The following is a 20,848-nucleotide window of genomic DNA, read 5'->3' on the forward strand; positions in this document are numbered from 1 at the left end:
AGGAATGCTCTGATATACCAGAAAGTAAAAAACTCATACAAAAAAATAAACAAAGGGGTGATATGACTGAAGAATTCTACCGACCAACCCTTGCACTACTTTGGTTCCAGCGTGCTCTCTCACTCCGTGGCCTGTGTTGAATCGTGGCAATGGTGCTCTGCTTTGCCAGATCTATGGTCAGTGCCTTACTTGTAGGTTCTGCATAACATCTCTGACGGAGAATGCCACCGAAGTACAGCAAGGCAGTAAAGGATGTCCCCGCTGCGCAACTGGTCTCGGCGCAGTCTCACCACGGTGTGCCACCCAAGAAAGCAGAGGATGCTGCAGCTCCGGCCACGAAAGGTCCTGAGGATGCGGAGGAGATGTCCAAGAGGCAGTCATCAGGGAAGGCGTGCACCAGTCAGGGTTGCCTCAAGTTGCTTACGGCTCCAGCCAGAAAGGGATCTGAGGATGTGGAGTAGGTCTGCAAGAGGCAACTGGCGGGGAAGGTACACTCCAACCAGGGCCATCTTAACCCCTTCAGTGCCCGCCCCTTTCCCCGCCCAGTGCCGGCCGTTGCATTAGCGGGCGGGGTCTATGACGAGCTGGACTCGTCATGGGCACAGCGCCACCGCGGCCCATGACGAGTCCAGCTCGTCATGGGCACTGAAGGGGTTAAGCAGCCAACACTCGTGGAGATTTTCTCGACCGCCGCAGCCAGCCTGAGACTGTCCGTCAGTGAACTGAGAGGTGAGTGCCCTCCCTCGATTCTCTATCAAACAGGATCATGGGGCGGTGCTCAAGCTAATGCACTTCCTTTGGTGGAGGACACTGTAACAATGTTGCAAGATGGTGGAAAGGCAGCAGGAGCTAGGACCGGGCTGCTTGCATAGGGTTATAATGCGGGAGAAGGCCATAAAAAAGAGTCTTTCGGGTATAGACCACTGAAAAAAGGTGAGAACTCTGAGTCTCTCACTACTGGGGCAGCAATCCATGAACCTTTTCTTTCTCCTAAACTCCCTGGGCCTATTTAGTTGGAGACTAGCACAAGGAGGGAGCTGGGATCCCTAGAGTCGGAGGAAAAACCTGTTTCTTTAACTGAGGAATCTAAGGTGTCAGTATCAAGTCCTGGACCCACGGATGAGTCCGGCATTGGGACCTCAGTGTGCAGCACTGGGGTTGTCATGGCAAATTTCCCACCCAGAAATGCAGAAAGGAAACTAGGGTGAGAAAATCCAGTCTAGACATGGGTACAAATACTGCCTGTAAATAAAAATGGGACTATTCTGATACTAGACAGGTCTATAACGATGACGGGGACAGAGGACATTCTCCATTCTGGGTCAAGTGCTACCCCAGGCTCTGCAGAAATCCCCTCTATTGAGTTGACCTACTCTACCCTAATACAAATGCAAGGGGAGGCACGGCTGGAGAATCGTACTGCCTACAGGCCACGAAGAACCTGCAAGGGTCAATATGGAAGATCAGTTAGGCCTGTTTGGAAAGAAAGAGTAGCCTCAGTGGAAGAAAGGGCCGAAGCAATAGAAGCGGAAGGTGGGCAATTACAAAAACACAAAGAGGCACAGGAATTGCAAATGACAGGTGTTATGTGGAAACTTGAAGACTTTGAGAATCGCCAACGCTGCAATAATTTAAGGTTCTTAGGCCTAGCTGAAAACACTGAGGGGAATGATATTAAAAAACTTTCATGGTAGGTTTTCTCAAAGGAGCTTTACCCTGATCTGTCCACTGGCATTGAGAGACTGAGCTGCAATGGGTCCATCGTTTTCCAATGACACCTAGGAGAAGCCATGCTACAAAGCAATCCAATAGGCCCAGGGCAGTCTTGGTCTACTTTGGCAACTTCTTCCTTCCGTAAGCCATTTTTCAAAAGGCAAGACCAGAAGCTTAACGAACCTTCAAGGGCCATACTTTCTGTATTCATATGGATTTTTGCCATACCACGGTGGAAAGGCGGTGGCGATTGCATCAGCTGATTTGCCTTTTCAGGGACTTGGCTGTGAGGCATATTTATTGCCTCAATGTTATATCCAAAGGGAAGGTGCAGGTCTTTACCTCTGAAATCAAAGCTCAGGAGTTCTCGAATTAGATTAAAGGGAGGACCAAGCCCCGTAGGAATATAATGGACACTGTCATTGCCAGACTCTGGGAGGAATGTTTAAATACGCAGCTGAAGTGCAGATTTTTCTCTCTTTTTCGTGATTTTGGCCAATTGTATTCTTTCCTGTAAACCTTGATACCATAGAGCTATTTTTTCCTATGTTTTGTTCATGTGGACTGGAGCTCGGGGGGTTATAGTGGTGGGGTAGTCACAGGTGGCATCACTAAGGCCATTTCTGACCTATTTGCTTGAGTTTTGTGGGGAGGGTTGGATTGGGGGAGTTGTAGGGTGGGTAAGGATACCCAAGTGGACAGGGGCATCTATACAAAAAGGAGACACAAAGGCAGGATTAAAAATAATAGTTGTGATAATGGTTTCTGCTTTAAATACTAAGGAATGAATAATCTGCGGATTGCAACAATCAATATTTGTGATTTCAATGACCTATTGAAAAGACGGAGGGAAGCCTATGACATACAATTCCTTAATGAAAATATTATCTGCCTGCAAGAAATGCATATTGAGTGGTCAAGAAAAGGTATTGGATTTAGTGGGATATCAAGTGGTATGTTGTACATCACAAGGGGTACGCAAGTGGAGGGTGGCAAAACTGTCTCGGAAAGGGGGGTGTTCCTTTCCTCAGGTCTGGGAAGATAAGTATGGTCGTTCAGTCATCACAGAGTGTCTACACCTCAATGGGAGGTTTACGATTTGTTTTTATAAGGGCCAGTCCTTGACGACCCAGCCGTATTCAGCTGGCTAAACCTCGAGTTGACCTTATGGCCACTCTCCCTGATTATGTGTGGGGATTTTAATATTAATCTAAACATGGAATTGCAGGTTTTGGGGTCTAAGCTGTATAAAGGTCGGAAACTCAAGATATTTAAGTCCTTATTGGACTTAAAATTAGCTCATGGGTTAACAGATGTCTGGGTGGAGAAACATCCTGCTAACTTGGGCGTTGCATTGATTTCGGCTCCACGTTAAAGCCATGCGAGGTTGGATTAGTTCCTCATTTCTTAAGAACTTTTACAGGCAAGCCGCATTGAGAAATTTCCTAAGATCATGTCAGACCATAATCCATTGCTTTTGGAGGTTCCCCTAAAAAACAGTGCAGGTCAACGTCGGTGCTGGTACTTTGAACAGACCCTTCTTTTGGATGAGGAATACCATAGGCATATGCAGTAGTGGATTCCTGTTTTTTATGACGAAAAATCTGGGTAAAGCATCAGCTGGGATGGTCTAGGATGCTTTCAAGGCTGGGGTTTGAGGGGAGACTTCCCGTTATAGCTGCGCCCCTCCAAAAAAATAAAAGCTCTATTTAGAGAATTGTATAAAGGGCTGTCATTGGCAGAGACAAAATTGATAGGTGCGGCGGCCAGGGATACTGAGATTCAGACAGTACAAATGAGGGTGGTTGCGGCAAAAGCAGCAATAGTGAGTATCAACAAAGAAAGCCGCCGACAAATTTCTGGCACTGAAACAGAATTGTTATGAATATAGTGAGAGGGTGGGCCACCTCTTCTCAGTTTTGACCAGACAGCAAATAATACAGTCACATATAAAAGAAATTAGGGAATCTTTACTTGGAATGGTTACGGTTCACTCTGTAATCAGGGCCGCCTTTCAGAGATTTTTTCAGCAGCTATACTCTGAGGATTTGGGTAAAACGCTTGAGGAAATGAATGGGTATCTGAATTTGGTTACTTTGGGCACAGAAATTCTGAAGTACCTGGATCAACCAATAATGGTAGAAGAAATTACTACCACAATGTCTGCTCTACCTGTGGGCAAGGTAGTTGGTACCAATTTTATACCTGGAGAATTTCATAGGATCCTATCCCCAGTCTTAAAAACAAACCTGCTGGAGCTTTTCCTGGAAGTACATGAAGGAGAAGAGCCAACTGGGTTCTGGGCCCTAACAAAGATAATAGTATTTCCTAAGAAAGTGAAGCCCCCCGTCAGAGTTAGGCTCATACCCGCCAATCACCTTAATGAACAGTGACTCTAAAATCTATTGCAAAATTTTGGTGACAAGGCTGTCCGGGATTATCAGTAAAATTGTATCTCTGTTGCAGCATGGGTTTTAGTCCAGGTCGGGGAACTACAGATCATATAAGGTGGGTCATCACACTTTTTATATTTTCTCAATAAGGGGAGATCCTATGGCTCTAATACTTCTTGAAGCAGAATAAGCATTCAGTAGGGTTTCTTGGCACTATCTCTGGGCCTTTATCAAAAATATTTGGCTTGGGATTCAGTTTGGCCTGGTTCTAAAATCATGTATAAACAGCCTAAAGCTAGGATTTGACTGATAGGGGGGCAGTCGGATGTAATCATGATATAAAGAGGGACAAGAAAGGGATGCCCTTGTTCTCCTTTGCTATTCGCTCTATATATTTACCCACTGATGAAGAAGATAGAAAATAATAAATGAATATGCCTGTTATATCCCATGATTTGAATACAAAAATCTTGGTCTACGCGGATGATTTAGCAATTTTTACCCAGGCTTCAGGAATTACATTAAGGGATATCGAGGAAGAGGCTTACCTGTTTGGCAAATTATCAGGTTATATTTTAAATCAGGATAAAACCCAAATTGTAAAGAACAGAGAGTTGGAGTTGAAGGATAGGCGGGTCATGGAAGGGTCTATATATCTGGGGGTTAGTATTATATATGATGTTGACAAAATCATGGTGATGAATTTAGACCCATTAATCAAGAAAACTAAAGGGAATTTTGCTAGAATAAATATTCTATGACTGTCTTTGATAGGAAGAACTAATGTAGTCAAAATGGTCTTTCCCCAAAAAATTCCTTCTTTTTTTAGAGCTATCCTTCTTGAAGTTGGGAATCATTGGTTTCATTTAATTGAAGGTGCTGTCTCAAGTTTTCTGTGGGCGTATACTAGGTCTAGAAGGGCACTTAAATACTTGACTCTCCAACCAGAGCGTGGGGTGTTAGCAGTACCTAACATCAGACTCTATTATGGGCCCACTGTGCTGCAACAGATGGGTATTTTGCTGGGAACAAAAGGGGAAGCCATATCAGACTGTCCTACTCCGTATGAACTCTTGATTGGCGACAAGGCATTGGGGGGTCCTCTGGTGGCAGCTAGAATATGGGAACTAACTAAGAGTGAGATATAAGACACTTCATTGCTCCTTCAAATTCTGGGCTTTGATTCATAAGAAATTTTGTTTGGGATGCTTCAACTTTTATACCGTGCTTCATAAGAACCCCAAACTCAAAGAAATCTTTAGAGATTCTCTTGTGACTTGATGGCAAAAGGGTGGTCCTAACAAGTTAGGGGATTTCTTTCAGGAGGGGTAAATAGTTGCGTTTGAGAATCTACGGCTTAGGTTTAATTTAGGACATAATGAATTTTTAAAATATCTTCAGGATCGTGACTTCCTTTGGAAAAACGTTTATGGCCATGAAGGATTCCTTAGAGTTGTGGCAGTAGAAAAGGTCTTGGCAACGAATACACCTATCGGGATACTTTATGCGTTGTTGAATGAGATAATGCCAGACGATATGGATAAACAGGAAAAAGTGATGGCAAGAGAAGGTTTATGCAGGAAAAGATACATTCCTTGAGTCCCGGAACTTAGCTCAGACTACGTTAATTTTCATCAAAATTGCAAGTAAATCCTTTTAAAACCTGCTATAAGCTATATTATACTCTGTAGAAAATAGCAAAATGGGGAGGGGGCAAAAAACATGCGCTATCCTCGTTGCCACTTATGTAGCGCCGATTTGATTCATATGTTTGCAAATTGTCCATCCCTGGGGTGATTGATAGGGTAGACTCGGATTAATAATAGAACTAAATCCACAACTTATATTACTCGGGGTTGACAACGAGGCAATCCCTTGCCAAGTGCAGGTATTTGTGTTTATTACAATGACAGTTCTAAGAGTGTGTCTGGGCTGACGAGGGCATGGTTGGATCACTCTTCACCATCGGCTCAGCAATGGTTAGCCCGTCTCATGGCCATGTATCAAACTGAGATGGCAGTATACGTACAGAATGGAAAGGGCGCAAGGTAAAGGGGGTTTCAGGCTTGGGCTTCTGTATTGGGCTGGATATCTACAATGTCTGTGCAATAGGGTTGCTCTTCTAAATGGCTTTTTTTTAAAGATAGTTGGAGCAGTGTTTTATTTTTTTTTGTTTTTTGGGGGGGTAATCTTATTTATCTTGGGATAATATGACTCTATGTGTAATTAGATGCATTCAATTTTGCTATCTTTTGATTTGAAATGTGTTCAATTGATTTTAAAATGACCTGTCCACCGAGGGTAGGGGAGTGCTTTTTGAAAAGATGACAATAAATATTTCTTTTTTTTTTTAAAGCACTCCTTTCCCTCTTTGTACCAGAAGGACCCAAAGGAAAGGTGCCTTAGCTGGGTGTCCAAGTGGTGATCCCTTCTCAATGCCTGCTACTAATCAGCCCCATATATGGTAGTTCACTATTACTCTCTCATTCTCTGCTCTAGTGGCCTCTCTCCATACCCAGTACTCAATTACTTTCATTAATCATCCCAAGGCTATCACACTTCACACCTTCTTTCCTGGTTTCCCATTAGCCCACTACACTTGCCTCTTCTAGCTCTTAGAAAAGTATCCACACTGAAAGTCTCTGGCACCCCAGTTCCTCAGGTTCACTCTTCCCATTATCCAAGGCCCATTGGGCCTCTATTAGAACCTAATATGCAAAACACAATATTTTGCCCTGGAACCCTCTTGATGTCCAGTAGAATTAGCCACAGGTTTTCCCCCCATCTCAGCACCACATAACATCTATCTGTGCCCTTGATTTGCCCAGTCTGAGTATCTATAGGTGTCTCCTTGAAAGCGCCCACACTCGCCTACCCTCTTTGAATGCGACCAGTCAGCCCTCAAAGCACCAATGCCTTATGTAAGTTACCCCTTTCTATGGGGCTCAGATACCTCCAAAGTCAGATGCTACCCGTTTGCTCTGTGCTGCTTTGCTGCTTCTGCTGAAAAGAAATCCTACAAATGCAAGTCTTTCTAAAAGAAACTTAAAACATGCACATATGCTTACACAAAAAGCCCAAAACAAGCTATAAAAATCTTTACATGGCCATACAAAAAGATATGTGAATGACAGTTAAGCGAACATTTATTTAACAAATAGCCAAAATGATATATCTATATATGAGTCCCTCTTGTGAGAGCTACAGAGACACAACAAGCTTCTGAGGCCTCCCTGCAACTGCCCAGCTGCAAGTAGGACTACCTGGACCTGCCTGAGCCCTGCAACTGAGTGCTGATCCCCAAGAGGTGACTCTGGGGTCCTAGATCCTTGGTTGGCATTAGAGTGTACTCCTGCTGAAAAAAGCTGAAAATCCTGAAGTTTGGGCTCCTTTCGGCAGCGATTGGGCCTGTCTCTGCCGCCCACGCCTTCCACCAATGCGAAGGTCGGGCTGCTCTTCGCACCGACAGAGACCATCTGGGACTACCAGCAATCCGAGACTTGCATATTGAGCTACAGCAATGACAGCTTGCGGTGACCGCCTGCACAAAGCTCAGGTGTCGAAGGATCTTTACACTACAGCAATGACCATCCACAACACTCGACCGGCTCTTCGCGCTGAAAGCCTCCTCCTCTCTGCCTCATCCAACTCAAACTGAACTCTTTGCGCAGGTTAGAAGGACTAACCTGGTCCCTGTCTCTGGCCCGTCCTCTATCATGGTGGGCCTGAACATGTGACATTTCCCCAGTCTAGTGAGACCAGATGACGACGAGCAGTGCCCTGTGCTTTTAGATGCTATTTCCACTTTTATGATTTTAGACACAATTTGCACTTAAACTTTAAAACTGAATGTCCCTGGTTCTACTGATTGCATTTTTGTTGCTCTGGTATCATTTTATTTATTCATTGGGATTTTTATTGTGTTGTGTTTTCACTTTATTACTGTTTGTGTGCTGCATAAAGGCTTTAAATATTGCCTCTCAGTGAAGCCTGGCTCCTTTTGTGCCAACTGACTAGAGCGTTAAGCACGGGTTAATTTAGTGATTTTTGTGGTTCACTGTGACAACGATTGTGGTTGTTGCCTGAGTGGTGTTTCTACCTCCACTGCCCCCAACCAATAAACCAATTTCTTTCAGTGGTCAACATTTGAAAGTGCATGAACACATATGCTTATATATTGTTTTCATTCTCTTACCTTCAAAAGGTGCACATCCTGCTCTATACAGGGTTCTTTATTTTAAAAGTAAAATCCCTATTCGAAGCTGGCTTCCACCTCACCTTTGCAGGTGTACGTTTTTAGTTGTGGTGGTGTTTATGTCGATAGCTTCTCCTTCTCTGTAAATACTTTCACACTAATGATCTGGGGCCAGTTAAATAGAACATAATCTCTGCTACGAAGCTGACAGATGGATAAATTATCGTTTTTACTGCAATTTAGCTTGCTGCCTGCCAAAAAGATTATGCATTACTTGATCAGTTTACAGATAAATACACACTTCTTTCTCAGAAAAGAAATGATGCAGTTTCCCGAGGCTAAGCTGCAGCTATGCAGATAATGACACTGCTGTTTGACCCTCTAACATCCCAGCGAATTCTTGAAGCTTACATCACCAACAATAAAGAAGCTGCCCCACAGAGAGGATTTACAAGAAAAGAGCAGAACATGCAGAAATGTATCAATTGCTGTCCATATTCTTGTGATTGCAATGTCTGTGAAGAGATTTTCAGCCCCACTTACTCTTCTTGAAGTCGTTCCAAAATGCCTTTTAAAATCAATGTCTTAAGGTATTTCTGTTACCGGTAGTTTGTTCGCCCTTACCAGTTATTAAAATGCTGCTATTTATTAGGGGTGGGCGGAATTTGCGAAATTAACTTTCGCAAATTATCGCGAAAATGTTTAAAATTATCGCAAACAAGCGGAAATATCGCGAAGATGCGGAAGTTTTTTTCCCGCATGTTCGCGAGATTTTCTGCATGGTTGCGGGTCGCCAACTTACCCATGTGGTTGCTTGCGGGCGCGGCCATCTTGTTTTGAGTTGTCTCGCGGTGCATGATCGCGAGAAGAAAGACGTGATCGTGCGACGCATGACGTCACTGCGGGCGCAAACTGTCGCGAGACAGCGCAAATGGCTAAAAACAATACAACATCTCATGGAGAACGCGACCGGATCAAGAAAACTTGTCGGCGAACGCAGGGATTCAGGTAAGGCGATCGCGCGCGCGCCAGAATGTATAATTTTACAGCGCGAGCAAGAAACAAATTATCGCCAGGCTGCGGAAACCGGAAATTTTGACATTTTCGCGCTCTCCGCGGAACGAGAAAATGTCAAATTATCGCAATTTCCGCAAACGGAACGAAATTTTCGCCCAGGCCTACTATTTATAGGCTTCACTATAAATTGTTTACTAACAAAAATGTCCAAAGGCCATCCATTGCATAGAATGTGTTGCACTGTCACTTGCTAACATACCACTAGAGGCAAACATAAAACAGTGAAATCTACTTCCCCATGAATAATTTTTGAAATGAGGGCCCTGGGAGAGCGATGTAGCACAAAGTTCAAGTTTCTACTTTGCCAGTATTTGACGGCTTGACCGATATTTTCATTACTAAACAGATAAGAAAAAGTGAAAAGCATCAAAATCCAGTATTGTTTTTCGACTGAAATATAAAAAAGAAAACAAAAAATACAAAATAAAAACACGTCAAAAGTATTTTAGAGCTAGGTAAATGGAGCACAATGTTAATATTGCCTCAAAAATATTATGAGGGACAAAGATCAAACAAATATCTTTGCTACATAGATATCACAGGCAATATTATTGTTTTTATTAGGAGTTTATAATTTCTAGGCTTTCGTGTATTTTAAGTTAATAATATTTAATTTTAATTGTTGAAATGTAATTATAATATTTTTGAAGTGATGCCTTTGAGTTCATTTAATTTTTTTACATTATTGGTGAGTTGTGTAGTTGGTAGGGAATACGTTGTTAAGATATATCTAGTTGCTGGCAGGGAAGCGGTGGGCGGGGCAACATTTCTTTTTTTAAAACACTTACCTTTTCAAAACTGCCTTCGCCTACCCTTTGGTCACGGAAGCAGAAACCACACAGGCTCCCCTAAGCCAATCACAACACTGTAATGCAGCGTTGTGATTGGTCTGAGCGCAAGAGTTCGGAGCTCAGACAGGAACAGGGAGACTGTGCATGGTCCCAACCAGGCTGTGTATTACAGCCTGTTGGGGAAAATGCAAAGTGTGCATGACTGTTTGGCCGGCCGAAGATTGCCAGCCAAACCGTCATGCACTATTAGAGTGTGCCAACCACTCCTCCCCCTGTGACCCCCTAACCTAGCCCCGTAGTAAAAATATAAAATGATAATACCAAGGTTAATACCATTTTATTTTTCCTTTTTCCTGCTCTGAGAGCAATTGAGAGACACTCCTCCACCTTGGAGGAGGAGCCGCCGTGTATTTAATTATATATCACCTCTTTATAAGATTATTTACAATTTTAAAATGCAATTGATAATCAAATTACAAATTAAATAAATTATTTGTTACTTTATTTAATTTAGTTTAATAAATGTTATTGATTTTTCAAATTTGTTAGTTGAATTAATGTTTATGTGCGTTTTGCAACTGATTAATTTTATAATGTGTTCAAATTGAGAGAAAATTAATTTTTTAACTTTTATTATTTTTTATTGTGATTTATTTCATTCTTTTAGTGTCCTTTCACTTTTTTGGGGGGTTGTTGGGATTGCAGGGGAATTGGATGGCAAGTTTTTTTATTGAATTTATTTTTTAGTAGTTTTAATTTGGAAATAATGTTTAAATTGTGAATTGTTTTTGTCTGTCAAACTGTTTCATGATTTTCTAATATTTTGGTATAGGTTTAGGTTGTTTCGAGAAATTAATCTTGTTAAGGGAATTTGTTTTATTTTGTTTCTTAACAATGTGAATTTGTTTAAATATTGTTTTTATCATTACAGATTTTTTCAACACATTCCCTACTTTTGCTTAGGTTGGATTTGAAATAGTAAACTTAATCCTCCACAGCCCCAGAGTCCAATGCTTTCCCTACTTTTGCAAACTGTTGCTATGTAAGATTATAGTGGAATAGTTCACTTGACTACTCCAGTATCCAACATGTTCCCAGTTGTTGTTTAGATTGGAGAAGAAATAGTAAATCTGACACCTCCAAAGTCCAAAACATTCTCTTTGGTTACTGAGGTTGGAGTGGGAATACTATATTTGACCCCTCAAGAGTCCAACTCTTTCCCTAATTTTGCTAAAATTGGAGCATCAATATTAAATCTGACCCCTCCAAAGTCCAACACTTTACTAACTTTACTTACTTTGGAGTAGAAATACTAAATTTGACACATTCAAAGTCCAAGGTTAGTAAATCTGACCTCTCCAATGCTGACCACGCTTTGCTCTTCTTGACCTGGCTCCTCCAAACCCCCTCCATGGCTGGTAAGGCAGCAGTAGTCTCAAATCCTTGCCCAATTCTGATCACACATCCCCCTCCTATGTCACCGCCCTCCTCCTTTCAGATGTTGGAAGTATTTTATAGATTGGCAGGTCTACAATTGTACATGTAGAAGCAAGAGGCCTGAGTAGAGCTGAGTGTACACAGATTTCATGGGATACCTCATATCATGCAGAATTAAGGGAGAAGGCTGATGGGCTCCTGCTGTCACCTGTATGGCCGCTCTATGGCTGCTTAGCCAGCTAGCCCACAGCATATTTTTGCCTTTAGTAGTGGTAGGTACCCACAGTTTGATAAGAATAGTGACCATTCGTTCATGTTTTAACATCCTGGAAGTGACAAGCTCTGGTTGTTGAAAAGGTTATTTTGACTATAAAGCCCTTTCTAGTATACAGTTCTATCTCTGTATTCATTAATAAACATGTATGAATAGTCACTTTCAAAACATGGCTAAAGTGGGTTTCTCTTATGTTGATGATATTTTCTTAGATTGATGTTTAGCTTTATGTTTCAAGAAGGAAAAATACCTGCTTTTATTAATTGTCCTCTTTTCTTCACTGACCTTGCTATAAGTTTACTACTGTGGGCTCCTCACAAGTCCCAAATGTAAATTACACCTTTGGAATAAATGTATACTCAGATTTTGTGAATAGCCAAAAAGTAGTAAACTAACTCGAAAGTATAAATTACTCAAAAGTGAAAAGCCCCCAGTGCCTTCAATTTGGTGTAGATATGTGAGCTACACCTGTGAAGTAAACTTACACTAGGATTTGGGAAATAGCTAAGAAGTAGAAACTTGCTTAAAAGTGTGAATTATCAAATGTGCAGGGTAAGTTTGTGAATCAGGCCTATATTTTTTTGTTAAACTCTGCTGCAAACAAAAATTGCCAACAATGACAAATGTGACTGTCAGCCTGTTCTGCCTTATTTGGTCACAAAGATTCCGTTTTAAGAAATCTGATGGGGCTAAGGCACCTGCTGCACAGATCTTTGCTTTCCCATGGAATCTCAGGGGATAATAATAAAGGTAAGATAGCTCTGGTAGTTAATGCATTTGCTGGAGGGATCTGTGTTTTCTCTCATCACAATTCTGACTCATTAATCTGCAGAGAGGGTTAATGTGTCTTCTCCAAGCACATTTGGGTAACACGAAGATCACGTATTTGTATTTTGTGTAGAATAGAAAGTGGGTTACTGCTTTTAACACAGAGATCCTTTTGTTATTTGCAGTTCATAAATTGCAGTCCTTTGAATATAGTCCAGTGAGCTATGAACCATCATTTAAGGAGCTGCACGCAAACTGCAAGGCATGGGTTTACAACCTTATACTTTTATTAAACTTTTTATTTATAAGGCTGCTACGAAGGGTTCCTTTGGGTTGCAATAAAGTTGCATTAGCAAAGACGATGGCAAACACTGTGTTACATTTTAAATCCTGACTTTGTGTTTCTCCTGACTAACCACTCTTAAAATATAAAGACGATATGTGACTCCTACGCCTTGTCACCCTTGTTGCCTTATATAAGATTTCCTGTACATTGATTTTACACATTTATTCTCTATGTATAATGTGTGCATGTGATGTAAAGCAATTCAACACCTTACATTGGCGAGAGTAGCACTATTAAAGAATTAAGCATAAAAATAGTACCTTTTCTTTAAATTGTTATATGTGTAACTATTCATATAGACCGATACCTCTGTTATTCTTCCAATGCATGCATATCTTTAATATACAGGGGTTGAACAAAGTCAAAAACTGCCTCCATTGTACCTCTTAAGTACTTGTAAAGCGATAGCAAGCTGTGTGCCTTTGTTTCCCTCCACTGAATTAGCATCCATGTCATAATTTTGAGATAGCTCCCAGCCAGGATCATAATCCAACAACAAGAGGAATGATGGCCCCTTAAATTCGGCATTTCTTTTGTACCTAAATTGAGTTCAAAATGAGGAAGCCCCTTCACTGCCTGCACAATGCTGCTCAGAACCAAAAACAAAGCAAACGCAAGAAGATGATGGACGGAGTGCTGAAACTTTTCAGACACTCACCCCCAGTCACAGATCTGGGTTGAATCCATCATTCTTTAGCTAATTATTCCACCCCAGTTCAGATACAGCTATATGCAAATCAGTCTTGACCCTGTGCATCATCGGAACAGTCCAGCCCGAACTTACATGCCATGTCTTCCATAAGAAACAGGGTCAAGACTGATTTGCATACGGCTGGGTCCAAACTGGGGTGGTGTGGTGAGCAAACGAATGAAGGATTAAACCCAGATCCTTGTGACTGGGGGTGAATGTTTGCATTGTCCAGCATTCCGTCCATCAATTGTTTCTTTTGTATATGTCGCCATTTGTGCTGATTTTTAGTGCCGGTTGTTTGTCCTGCACTGTAAAATTAGTGTGAATGGCAAGACGCGCAGACCAAGAGGGATCTGCTTCTTTCTGCAACTCGAGTAGAAACTCTATTTGAGTGGCAGCATCCTCAATGTGAACTGAAAGGTTGGTCAACATGAGTGGTAGCGGCCATCCGCGACCACCCACGTTGAGAAAACTCACCAGGAAGTGGTCTGGAGTAAGATTTTCCTCGCTCACCAATGTTAAGGAGTGAGGAAAAATCTCCACAAACTCCGCAAGGGAAGCAAAATTAAATGAACAGGCCTAGACAAAACCACAGGTTGCAGTGACGTTATTTTTAGGCTCAGATGTCACTCGTACAGAACCATAGATATTCAGCAGTTATAGTTACCTAAGCTAACTATAACTTAGGGCCCGCAATACACTGCTTATGACTTCACATTTTACCTCATCAATGACATGGTCAGTGACATCACTGATGACATCTCAAATGACATCACTGATAACATCATCCAGTGATTGTGACTGTTTTATAAAGGTTTATGAGAATTAAGAATATATACCAAGGTACATTTCATATACATATATATATATATATATATATATATATGTGTATATATATATATATATATATATATATTACCTACTGGCGATAGCCAGTAGGTAGTTATAGTTAGGACCACGTTTCCATAGGAAAACCTCAACATTCTATTTTGAATAACTTTGGCGCCGGTCGACGAATCCTCGCGAATTTCTCAAAATAGGTGGGGCGCTACGCTCCGCTCCTACCCTGAAAGTCTCGGGGGGATTCGTCAAGCGGGGGCTGAGATAAAAGGGGGGTCCCAAAACGCGTTTTTCCCATGCATTTTTCCATAGGACCTTTAGAACGAGCTACAGCCCGAATGGCTGAACAGAATTACTCAAAATTTGGCAGAGAGGTAGTCCCTAGGTCAAGGAAGTGCCTTTTGTAGGTTTGGTGTAAATCTGTTCAGTAGATTCTGAGAAAATAGCCTTTAAATCAATATATATATCTGAGCCAGCTTACGGTACGCTTACCGTACGCTTACGGTAAGCGTACGGTGGCGTGCGCGAGCGCGATTCTGATTGGCTCTTAGATCTTAGTAAACATTCGAATCGGCCGAAACCAGGAAGCGGCGGCCGCCATTTTGTCTCTCGCACTGAGAGAGATTTTTAAAAAAAGGAAGCCAAAAAACATGTAAAGGGGCTGTTTTGACAACTCCCTCCCACATAGTCATGTGGAGGGAGTCCCCAAACATCCCCCAAGTGCAAAAACGGTTTTATTTTTTTTTCGGAAATTTCACGGGGTACGCTTACCGTACGCTTACGGTAAGCGTACGGTAAAAAAATAAAAATAAAAAAAACACTATCCACACTTACCCCACCCCCTGTGCTTTTGGTGGCCGAAGGCCACCAAATGTGCTGGGCTTATTACAATGGAAAAAAACACTATCCACACTTACCCCACCCCCTGTGCTTTTGGTGGCCGTAGGCCACCAAATGTACAGGGCTTATTATAAGGGAAAAAAACTTAGCATTTAAAAAACCGTACTAATTCACTGAAAAAACCATAGGTTTCACACACGTTATAGTTAGGAATTAGCATTTAAAAAACCTTGCAAATTCACTGAAAAAACCATAGGTTTCACACATGTTATAGTTAGTGGAAATTTTACTGATAAAAAACCAATGAAATTGCCCCGTTATAGTTAGCGCAGGCAACTATAACTCACGCGACCGCAATCCTCTGCTGATGACATATGTGTCTTTATGAAAAAAAAATATTTGTAATATATGTATAGCTAAAAATGTATGGAAGAAGACATGGGCAAATAAGTGTCTAAATACAGTATTAGCATCAGCAGAGGATTGCGGTCGCGTGAGTTATAGTTGCCTGCGCTAACTATAACGGGGCAATTTCATTGGTTTTTTATCAGTAAAATTTCCACTAACTATAACATGTGTGAAACCTATGGTTTTTTCAGTGAATATATATATATATATATATATATATTTAGTTAAACCAGATTGGTCGCACACTGCTACACCTACCAGGCGTGTTCCCCCAATGAAAATGGTCCCTGAAGGTCAGCGTCGGCGGATACACCTATGCTCGAGTGTGAATGCAAGTATGCGTGGCGTGTGCCATCCCTGGACACGTGTTTCGAGGTAGTTGCCTCTCGTCAGCAGGGAGTAGGAAAATGTGTGGGGTTGCTGTGTAAGCTGCTAAAATCGTTATCAGGTCTAGTACCTCTCGTAGCGCGCAGGTGCATAACCATGAGTCCGTCGACTCCACCGGCTCAAGGGAGCCTGAATATAAAGTTAAACCAGATTGGTCGCACACTGCTACACCTACCAGGCGTGTTCCCCCAATGAAAATGGTCCCTGAAGGTCAGCGTCGGCGCCGTGAGAGGTACTATACCTGATAATTTTTGGCAGTCTACAGCACCCCGCATACGTACCTGCTCCCTGCTGACGAGAGGCAATTACCTCGAAACACGTGTCCAGGGATGGCATTTTAAACTTTATACTCGTGGCATAGGTGTACCCGCCGCTGTCACTACATTCTCCAGAATCCTATGGGGCTATTTGCTAGTATGACGAGCGGTGTGCGACCCACTTCGCATTTTGTATTTAAAGCTCCCTGAGCTATGGGTTGACAAGCCCGGATCCCGCACCCGCGCGCCGTGAGAGGTACTATACCTGATAATTTTTGGCAGTCTACAGCACCCCGCATACGTACCTGCTCCCTGCTGACGAGAGGCAATTACCTCGAAACACGTGTCCAGGGATGGCATTTTAAACTTTATACTCGTGGCATAGGTGTACCCGCCGCTGTCACTACATTCTCCAGAATCCTATGGGGCTATTTGCTAGTATGACGAGCGGTGTGCGACCCACTTCGCATTTTGTATTTAAAGCTCCCTGAGCTATGGGTTGACGTGCCCGGATCCCGCACCCGCGCGCCGTGAGAGGTACTATACCTGATAATTTTTGGCAGTCTACAGCACCCCGCATACGTACCTGCTCCCTGCTGACGAGAGGCAATTACCTCGAAACACGTGTCCAGGGATGGCATTTTAAACGTTATACTCGTGGCATAGGTGTACCCGCCGCTGTCACTACATTCTCCAGAATCCTATGGGGCTATTTGCTAGTATGACGAGCGGTGTGCGACCCACTTCGCATTTGTATTTAAAGCTCCGTGAGCTATGGGTTGACGAGCCCGGATCCTGCACCCGCGCGCCGTGAGAGGTACTATACCTGATAATTTTTGGCAGTCTACAGCACCCCGCATACGTACCTGCTCCCTGCTGACGAGAGGCAATTACCTCGAAACACGTGTCCAGGGATGGCATTTTAAACTTTATACTCGTGGCATAGGTGTACCCGCCACTGTCACTACATTCTCCAGAATCCTATGGGGCTATTTGCTAGTATGACGAGCGGTGTGCGACCCACTTCGCATTTTGTATATATATATTTATATATATAGTTTTGCCCTGCTCTCAGTCCGAGTAATACAATCGATTTATTTCATAACCTGGTAATTGCTGAACTGGAAACCATGGCTAATACAACAGAAAAAAAAGAAAATCTATCGAAGAAAGAAAGAGCTGCACTGGAGACTTTAAGCAGGAAGGAAGAAATAAAAATCAATCCGGCCGACAAGGGCGGAAATGTAGTGATACTTAACACCAGTGACCACATTCAGAAAGCAACACGTCAACGAAGTGAAACCAAAAATTATGTAATGCTAGAAAGGAACCCGATTAATGCCATTACAATCGAACTTGAAACCAAAATAAGGGCATGGAAGAATGAAGGTCTCTTAAATGATGACGAAGCACGCTTCCTCAACAATGAGAGCCCTACAATGCCAACCATATACTTCTTGCCAAAGATACGTAAAACTTTAATAAACCCTCCAGGACGACCAATTATCTTGAGTTGCAACTCCCTTTACGAGAATCTATCAATCTATGTCGACCACTTTCTTGCCCCAATGGTGACAAACCTTAGTTCGTATATTAAAGACGCCGGCGACTTCTTAAGAACATTAAACAACACAGGATGGCAAAAAGGGTTCCTCCTAGTCACAATTGATGTAGTGGCACTATATACATCCATAAGCCATGATGTATGAATGAATGCAGTTAGCTACTTTTTAAAACAAAGAAACATCCAAGAGTTAAAGCACACAAAAATGCTTATGGAGATGATCACACTATTTAGAGAATAATGTTTTTCTCTTCAACTGCAAAGTGTACACCCAAAAATGCGGGACCGCTATGGGGATTTAATTTTCTTCCAGTTACGCCAATCTAACAATGGGGTGGTGGGAGAAATTCATCGCGTGGAGCGAGAAAAATGAAACATACACAAAAAAGATAGAACTCTGGTTGAGATACATAGATGATCTCTTCGTGATATGGAACGGCAGTGTGGAAGAATTCCAAGAATACTCTGAGATCCTGAACAACAACTCTGTGGTGTTAAATTTCACATACAACACAAGCAGAAAACAAATCCAGTTCTTGGATTTAACAGTATACATAATCAATGAACAAATACATACGAAAGTATACCGCAACTGCAAGCCAACATCGACAAAAAGCATATTGCATGGGACAAGCTTCCATCCTGTGAAGAAATTGCTCAGAGGAGGTGGTGGTTGAAAATATCTTTAAAGAAACGGAAGAAAGATTCATCAAAAGGCAATATAAATACAGGAATGTAAAACAGGGACAAAAAAGAGCAAGAAAAATGTCCCGGGCATCCACATTGGTAAACAAAGAACAACTTGAAGGAAGAACTGAACAAAACGACGAAATCAGAATGATTATGACATTTAGCAAAGAAAGTAAAAAAATGTTAAACATTTTAAGGAAATTCTGGAGTGTCCTACCGAAAGATCTAGATATTGGGAAGAAAATAGGAACAAGACCCATGGTAACTTACCGTAAGGTACCCTCGCTAAAAGACAGACCAGTGAGAAGTCATTTCATCAGCGAGAAATCCAAGAACTGGCTAACCAAACAACTAACTGGCTCTACTCATTGCAACAAATGCAAAGCCTGTGAGATTGGTCAAAACACAAGGGAGATCAAGGACCCCAGAGGCAAAACATTTACTATAAATGAAAGAATAACATGCAAAACCTCATATGTGGTCTACATGATCGAATGCCAGTGTTCCCAACGATACATCGGAAGCACTATTTGCCCTTTAAGAAAAAGAAATCCGGAACATCTTGGGGCAATTCAGAATAAGGAAATTAATGATGCCATATCAAAGCATATACATACAAAACACACTACCAACTGGCGGAATATCAAATATTTTGGGATGATGACGGGGCCGAAAATGAAAGAGGAGGGAATCGAACCCTGAAGCTGAGAAGATTGGAATCCCTCCTAATTGTTAGGTTCAAAATGAAGTTTCCTTTTGGTCTGAACAGGGACAAAGAGCTTCACATCCATCTATGAAATAATCACCACAAGAATGAAATCAAGTGATATGGGCACTTAGCCCACAAAAAGCCTGCAAGAGTGTGTACATAGGTACATGAGCGCCAGAGTACTATACTCTAAAGACAACAGAATGAGACGACTCTGGAAACCTACATTAAATAGGTGGCATTCACTGTGAACAAATCCAGATGATCTGGGGAAGAAACAGCATAAATACCACCTAAAGAAAACACTCAAGCAAAGAAAGAGTGAACTTTCATCAATAAAATATGAAAGTGGTGCAACTAACCTTTTAAAAAGGAAATAACGAAACATGGAACTGCAGTAAAAGGAGTACAATCCCCAATGGAAATATTCATGCTTAAAATAAATTTAATAAGAAGGAAAAAATCTGAAGCAACCATCCACTACAAGTCCCATAATGACTCATAATGGGCTGACATGGCTGAACTATAAATAGTGGACATAGAAGGTGGACTAACGAGACCGTGAACAATACCACTTCTTGGTCGAAACATTGGTGGAGGGATATGGTGACATTTATGCTCAATAAAACCTAAAGAAGAAGACTTGAGGAGTGCAATGTTTTCTTTGATGAATAATATATATATAAATATATCCAAAAAACACAAGGTTGCCCTATTTTAAGAACGCCAACACAGTTGCGAGTTTCTTCCTCATTTATTGCGGCCACAGACACAGCATGCTGTCTTCCCCATGAACAGCGCCAAATGCATTTCGGGCTCCTGCCCTTTCTCAATGGCTAAACACAAAAGTCCCGGCAGCTGTGAAGACTTTATACCAGATTGTCCCGCCCCTCTAGGACTTCGTTATGTATTATGGGACTGGTAGTCCGTATATTTACCAAGTGGTTGCTTGATCGGGTTTTCATGCCACAAAGTTCATTCCCCAAGTGGGTTTCCATGGAGAATCGGCACTTCAGTGTCTGAGAATATCACGTACCGCAATGCTGGGCACTCGCAACTCCAACGGCACTCGAAAGTTCATGTGCCAGGTCCGCTATGGATCTGCGGCGGGGCATTCTTGCGGCGAGACGCGCCACTAATTTAATCCAAAAAACACAAGGTTGCCCTATTTTAAGAACGCCAACACAGTTGCGAGTTTCTTCCTCATTTATTGCGGCCACAGACACAGCATGCTGTCTTCCCCATGAACAGCGCCAAATGCATTTCGGGCTCCTGCCCTTTCTCAATGGCTAAACACAAAAGTCCCGGCAGCTGTGAAGACTTTATACCAGATTGTCCCGCCCCTCTAGGACTTCGTTATGTATTATGGGACTGGTAGTCCGTATATTTACCAAGTGGTTGCTTGATCGGGTTTTCATGCCACAAAGTTCATTCCCCAAGTGGGTTTCCATGGAGAATCGGCACTTCA

The sequence above is a fragment of the Triturus cristatus genome, chromosome 1_2 (assembly GCF_964204655.1).
Source record: "Triturus cristatus chromosome 1_2, aTriCri1.1, whole genome shotgun sequence".
NCBI classification, from domain to species: domain Eukaryota; kingdom Metazoa; phylum Chordata; class Amphibia; order Caudata; family Salamandridae; genus Triturus; species Triturus cristatus.